Source organism: Dermacentor silvarum, chromosome 7, assembly GCF_013339745.2.
Source record: "Dermacentor silvarum isolate Dsil-2018 chromosome 7, BIME_Dsil_1.4, whole genome shotgun sequence".
Lineage (NCBI taxonomy): Eukaryota > Metazoa > Arthropoda > Arachnida > Ixodida > Ixodidae > Dermacentor > Dermacentor silvarum.
In genome coordinates, this window is record NC_051160.1 from 34577399 (window position 1) to 34584852 (window position 7454).

Genomic DNA, 7454 nt, shown 5'->3' on the forward strand with positions numbered 1-7454 from the left:
AGCTCGCCAAACGACAAACTGAACCGCGCACCAGGTTCGTATTTGCCGCGAAACCCGCTTCGATCCACTGGATTGGACACAGATACCGTACTCTCGAGCCAGTGCGCCGCGCCGGAGTTAGTCTCGAACGCAAAAGCTTTCCGGGGCAGTAAAAAAAGAAGAGAAAAAGAAAACATTCCTTCTCGCGAAAGCGTGGAGGAGAGAACGAGAAACCGGCGTGCGTAGACTCGCCGACGACGACGGTCGGTCGTGTGCCGCGCGCGCGCTGGTGCGGGCGTGCACTGTGGACGATGATCCGGTGTTGTGCGCGGTAGCCGAGCCGCTTACTCACGGATTACCATGGTTGCTTCTAGTCTCCGTCGCACCCGGCACGCCGGAACGACGCGCCGTACTCGGTCACGGACGGCCTGCGACCACCGGGTGTGAAACAAAAACAAGCGGCTCGCTAGCGTCACCGGTGAGTCCCTCCCGCCGTGCCGCTGGCCTGACGGAGCGGCCCGCACTCGTGCTAAGCCTAACGCCGATCTAACGGGACGGGGTGCTTTTCGCATTCGACGGGTGTAGTAAGGAGGCGGGGCGGGCTTCTTCTCTTGGCAACAGCGGCTTGGCGCTCGCACGTTTCTTTGCCGGCGGAGCGCGCATGCGGCTGGCATGTGCGAAGCACAGACCATGTGATCGCATTTCCCCCAGCAAAGGAGTTCTTTTCGTTGTTGACAGATCGCGAGCGATTGCACGCAACGCGCCAGCTGTTCGTGTGACTCGCGCTGCGAGCCTAGCTTCAGGCGCGCGCGAGCCGAGATTTTTACGGGGAGCAAGCGAGGTACCATTGCGGTGGTGCGCGCTCTGAATGTGTTCTCCACGCTACGATGATACATTTTGCATCGTCCGTTCGTGCTACAACGCGCTCTGCAGTCCGCGATACACTTAAAGGTACAACGTGTTCGTGTTGAGAGCGGGTCGCGGTTTCTTTTCGGCTGTGTTTTGACGCCGGTCGAAACAACGTGCCGCTCGGAATCTCGAATCTTCACTGCCGAGCAGTCGTAGTTAGTTGCGTCGTCGGCCAAGCATATCATTCGGTTTCGCCAGCGATCGCGTGAGTCGCACGTGGGAGAGGTTACTATAAGTATACAACGCACGGGTGTAGTTTGTTTAGTTCGATGGGCGTAGCGCGCCGAGAATATAAAGGGGGGGGGGGGGGGGGGGGGGGCGACACTTTCACCCTTTTGCTGTGACTGTAGAACGAATTCACGGGGGTCGCGTATGAATCGCGCTCTGCAGTTGGCGCAGTATATAAATGCATGAGAACGGCCAACCCCGGTGTATCCTATTCAAATACACGTAAGTCACATAATACACATGCCCTCATTAGACAACGGGCGGACCGATTTGAATGGAATTTGTTGCATTGAAGAGGGAAAGCTGAATTTTACCGACTGTAGATGAGAATTTTGATTTAGGGCCACATAGCTTGTACAAAGATTGCCGAAAAGTTTTTATATAGCATTGGAACAGAAAGTTTACAAACCTGTAACTGCAATCGTACGAAAGAACAGATATCTCAGTTCCGTACACTCCATTTGTTACAGCATCTCAAGCGGACAAGTATAACACGAGTTTAGACCTTATATGAAAGTGTATGAACAATGCTTACGGGGGTTTTGCAAGAGTCATACTCACAAACTATAGCAGTCTAAACTAGGTGTATATAATAGATCAGTTTTGTCCGCTCTAGGTGTCTCGATAGGAGCAGGACGCAGAACTGTGTTATCGTTTTTTTACTGCAGAGTTAGAATTTGTCCACTAGATGCTTCAGCTTTCCTAAAAAAAAAAAAAAAAGAATGTTGCGCTTTTCAAGAACTCTTGTTAAAAGAACTGACAGCCTAAAAAAACCAGCTTGCCACAGTCACTGGATATTAATCTTCTTTTATCTTCCCTTTTATCTTTCTTTATTATTTTCGATTTTTTTTTGTTAGATCAAACAAGTTGTTCAAATCGGTGCCCTTGTTACCGAGAGCAAAACGATTTCTCCGTTACCATGTATTTCGATACAGGAGCCACCGAGTTAAAGCTTCCTCTTGTGTCCTGCACTCGGGAGCATGAGGTATAAATAATCGTTCGTGAGCGCCACCTGGCTTAACCTCTCCGGACACGTGCTCGTGAACCCTCCTCGACCCGCCACAAATATAGCAGCAGCAGCACTGCAGTTTTCCGTTTCAGGGCCGTCCTGTTTTTCTGTCCGGATTCTTGGTCATCGCGGCCTCAATTCACGAAGTGGGCTTCCGTGGGCCGCTTTTTTTTCTAGAAATTGGGTGCTGCGTTGAGACAAAACTCCTGCGTCGCTTTTTCAATGAATGAATGAATGAATGAATGAATGAATGAATGAATGAATGAATGAATGAATGAATGAATGAATGAACAGGGTGTGAACTTGGGCGAGTGGGTGATTCATATAGCAAACTTGCAAAGAGCGTTAAAGACGGGACATAGTTGTACCTGTTTCTTTGCCTGTGCCCCGTCTGCAACGCGCTTTTGCAAGTTTAGAATGAATGAATAAATTAAAGAATTAGCAGGGTGTAGACTTGGGCGAGTTGGTAATTCTTTGTAAACTCGCAAAAGCGCCTAACAGACGTGATCGACGTATAGTTAGTTGCACCTGTTTATTTGCATATGCCCCGTCTGCAACGCGCTTTTATAAGTTTAGAATGAATGAATGAACAAACAGGGTGTGAGCTTGGACGACTTGGTGGCACTTTGTAAACTTGCAAAAGCACGTTACGAAGAGGACATATGCGCAAAGAAAAAGGTGAAACTATGTCGATCCCGTCTGTAATGCGCTTTTAAAAGTTTAAAATGAATGAATGATCAGTTTACTTCAATATGTTTACAAAAACATTGTTCCAAAACCACCGCGTATTTTTCAGTTTCCCTAGTTCGTTTATGTTGCATAACCGGTGTTTCAGGCAGGACTTCAAGTAACACTTAAAGGCCAACTGCAATGACACTTTGGGCTAAACTGATTACAGGTGACTATAATATTATAGGGTCTCCCAGCTAACGTTAGCCAAGCTTTTCCAAGAAAAAAGAACAATATTAAAAAAAAAACACGATACAAGATATGATTTTAATACCTAGGGTGATCGGTTGTCAAACCTCTGACGACCGAATACCGTAGGTCTTCTAATTGTATCTCGCATCGTGTTAAAGAAAAAAAAATATCTTTTTTCGTTGAATAGCTTGGCTAACGTTAACTGGGACACACGGTATATCAGAGCAATGTTGGCAAAGTTGCAGGGCTGGTAAGCACGAGGTCGCGGGATCGAATCCCGGCCACGGCGGCCGCATTTCGATGGGGGCTAAATGCAGAAAACGCCCGTGTACTTAGATTTAGGTGCACGTTATTAAAGGATCCCAGGTGGTCCAAATTAATACGGAGTCCCACAGTGCGGCGTGCCTCATAATCAGATGGTGGTTTTGGCACGTAAAACCCCATAGTTTAATTTTAATTTTTTAAGGTTGCAGGGCAGGTAATTATATAATTTTCTTATAAGAAACCCCTAAACAGCTTCTAAACAGACGGCGCCTGCACCTGGTGGTTAGCGGCTGGGACATAAGTCACAGCACGTTGCCTTCGAGATAGTACAGCGCGCATAGAGGAAACTCGATGGCGAATTTCGGAGGCTATGCTGAGGAGCGACGCGTTCTAATTTATGCATCGCTTCCGGCGATTGGTAATAGCGGTGTTTTTAAAGTAGCATTCTTTGGGAATTTTTGTCCGTTTGTATTTGACTTCTTTTACCCAGTGACCCAAATTGTCTACTATGTAGTCGGTAACAAGCTAAGAATAAAAGGTTATATGTACGCTGCCCAACAAGTAATGTTTTCTCGTACATTCAAATTGCAGTCCGACGCTATCACGTCTGTAGGTTGTGGTTAAGTCGTACTTTACGATTTATCGGGCGGATTTTACTTTGAGAAATTCAATTTTTGTTCACTAACGCCTTGCGGCCACGCGGTATGATGATGATGATGATGATGATGATGATGATGATGATGATGAAAAACTTTATTGAATAAAAAAAAAAAGGAGAGGCAAGGGAGCGGGTAGGGTGGGTCCCTAGTCCAGGACTCCAGTGGCCGTTGCCGTACGCTCAGCCTGGTCCAAGAGACCCTTCTGGGTCTCCAAGTCAGCTCGGGCGAGGACGGCCTCCCAGGGCTCCCTTAGTGAGGTCAGTATCAGGGGCGAGTTAATGTTCGGTGGCCTAAATATACATTCCCACATAATGTGGGGAAGAGAAGGCCGCCCCCCGCACCAGGGGCATTGACCGGCATATACTGCTGGCCACATTGCGTGCCACAGTCCCAAGTGCGGAAAGGTGTGAGTTTGGATTTTTCGCGGAGTGCGCGGTCGGGATGGTTCGGGGTGATTATTTCCGCCAACGACGCCGGCGCGCCCGCGCTGACACCGACGCCGGATTTTCTGCGACACGGGGCCCTTAACGATATCGCGTTAAAACACTGTTACAGTGTATACCCAAAATCATTATTGTCAGCCTCGAATTCACGAGTGACGCCCGGGGCACACACATTAAGTGCAGAGTCTCTACTCAGGCAAACAGAATTTGGGCGTCATTCTAGCTGTAGGAAGACTTTGCCTTGAGAGGCGGTTAGGTACTGTGTAGGCCAGCGGCGAAGAAACTCGGCTTCACAGAGTTTAAACAGCTGACAAGGAAATTTATTTACCCGTAGGCACGCGTACAACTGTTGTATGAACGTATACAGTGCAATATAACGTACCACACATGCAATACATCGTACTTCATATAAACAGAACAGATGAGCAAACAAAATAGTAAATTGCGTTGCGCTGCTGAGCATGAGGTCGCGGGATCGAATCCCGGCCCCGGCGGCCGCATTTCGATGGAGGCGAAATTTAAAAACGCCCGTGTGCTTGCGTTGTAGTGCACGTTAAAGAACCCCAGGTGGTCGAAATTAATCCGGAGCCCTCCACTACGGCGTGCCTCATAATCAGAACTGGTTTTGGCACGTAAAACCCCAGAAAGAAGAAGAAAATAGTAAATTGCGTCTGCTTGACATTAACTTTGCCACACACCAAAAACACTACGACAGTGTACATGCAAAATCATAAATGTCAGCCTCGGATTCATGAATGACATCCGAAGCACAGACAGGTACAGTTTCTACACAGGCGAACAAAGTTTGGGCATTATTCTGGCTGTAGCAAAACTTTGCCTCGAGACACGGTTAGGTACCGCGTAAACCAGCGGCGAAGAAACTCGGCTTCACCGAGATTGAAGAGCTGTTCTTCAAGATGACCCCATGTTATCACCCGTAGTTTGCGCACTCTGGGGTACATTGCTCTATTTGGCGGCCGGGATCGTTCTGCAATGTTGCGGAAGCACCACAAAACGTAGCTAACGCTGTAGTAGACGAGACTCGCAAACTGATCTCGCCGCCGTGGTGCCCGCACGATGGATATTCCAAATAATCTTCCAACCAGCTTCCAGAAGGTGCGCGCTACAACGCACTCCTTTACTACACGCGTGTTGGTCTCTGTTTGTGCGCAATGTATGCATATAAACAGCTGCGCCATCCAATTAGGTTCGCTTATTTCCGTGATGTCAAGCGGTGTTGCGTGCGTTAAACCTCTTTTCTTGCCGCACAGATCTGTCTCTGTGTCACGGGTTTTAGGATGAAACCTCAAGGTCGTTGCAAACTTTGTGACTGATCCTGATATCAGTGTTCAGCCAAAGGTAATATTCTGGCTGAGAACAACGAGCTTTTATTCCACAATTAGTCTAGCATTTACATTAGCAGGGCAAAGTCATTAAGCCGTGAGGGGATGTGGATGGTTGGGGGGGGGGGGGTGTGGAACCAACCACACGTCTGTAACCAAATGGTCATGATTTGTTCTCAGTTGTATCCCTTAGTGCCCTTTCCATCAACAACATTTTCCAGACATCCATGTGAGCAGTCTGAAAACGATTTATTGACACCGGTGGGCATTGTCAAACCTTGTAAAAGCACTAAAAACCAAAAAAAAAAAAAATTTTACACAGGAATCTGGGCAATATCGGCTACTAATATGAACACAAGAAGGAATTGGGAAAATTATACCAGCAGTTTTAACCAGGAGAGTGCGGCGATTTCATCATTTACCCTAAAAGCCCCGCCGAGCTTTGCCCATAGGGAATTCACACGGTGCACTTTTGATCGCTATCAAGCCCGATCAGGATCGAATTTCTCGGTCGTAATTGACTCCTTTGCGCAAGCTGCGCAATCAAAAGTGGCCGTGTGACACCGGTATAACACTCATGAGTCATGGACACCAAGTAAACTCTGGGAGCACAAAATTCAAATATTATACTGTCGACAGAAGCAAAACTGCTACAATAACATCTAAAAAAAAAAAAAAATCACCACCCAAGCACTTTGTACATATGGTTAAGCAGCGAAGCTGAAACGTGCGGCTCCGGTGTTTATCACTGGGTTAATCCCAACGGTTCATTTAAAGTATTTCTCAATTATAGGTTACGTCTTTGTGTGTCTTAATGAGGTTACACGCACGTTCGGCTGCGACGGAGAGAATGACGTCATTGACGGTATATGCCCGCTGTCCGTCGTTGTCGCCATTGCCGCTTGCGATTCTTCATTGCTTCAAAATTAAATCTGTCCGTCACGTAAGACAATGAATGGCTCATACCCCCTTAAGCAATGGCTCATACCCCCTTAAGCAGTGGCTCATACCCCCGTAAACGCGGCCTCCGCATTACGACGACAGAAAAGTGAAATTCTACGCTGGGAATGATGAACGGCAACGGAGCCAGCTACTTCTTCTTCTTTCTGGGATTTTACGTGCCAAAACCAGTTCTGATTATGAGCCAGCTATGCAAGACGACGACGAACGCGGGAGCAGTGGCACGAGCCAGCTGTGGACGAAGACGGCGACGCTCGAGCCCTTGCTGATGATGATAGTTTTCGGCGTACAGGCGACAGACGGACGAATCGGCTAGCCACATATAGTTTCGCTGTAAAATAAACATACAACTACATCGGAACAGGCGACAATCTTAACCAACGAAAACAGAAGAATCGAAAAGCAACACATACAACGGAAAGACAATATTTTATACAAGAACGTAGATGTACTTGTGATAAAAAGGTTCACAGGTTTGTTATAAAAGCATTCGGGTTGGCATCTTCGGCAATCAATCTTGCAAGGACCCAACCCATGCAAGCTACTTAGATCACAAACTCGAACTCCGTTGTCCGCTATCTTTGGTTGCGAACCGCTGAATTCTTTTTGTCGTGTCAATGGCAATGTCCCTATGAGTATGTAACAAAATGCAGTCCAGTCAAGCGCCCTTCGCTCATTTGAGAACACGTCGAAGTCTTCAAATGGCGTAGAGCAGAGAAAGACCTTTAGGCACTGGCAA

The 7454-nt window shown here is 47.4% G+C and overlaps 1 protein-coding gene across 2 annotated transcripts in view; it reads left to right on the forward strand.

Moving 5' to 3' along the window:
- The first annotated feature begins 252 nt into the window (after positions 1 to 252).
- LOC119457907 (beta-1,4-glucuronyltransferase 1) overlaps positions 253 to 7454 on the forward strand; it is a 414428-nt gene continuing 407226 nt past the window's right edge. The window contains exon 1 of one of the 2 annotated variants that reach the window (XM_049670520.1): positions 253 to 457. The gene's annotated coding sequence lies outside the window, so the exon portion shown is untranslated. The remainder of the gene's footprint in view (positions 458 to 7454) is intronic. The other variant, XM_049670519.1, reaches the window with a different exon arrangement.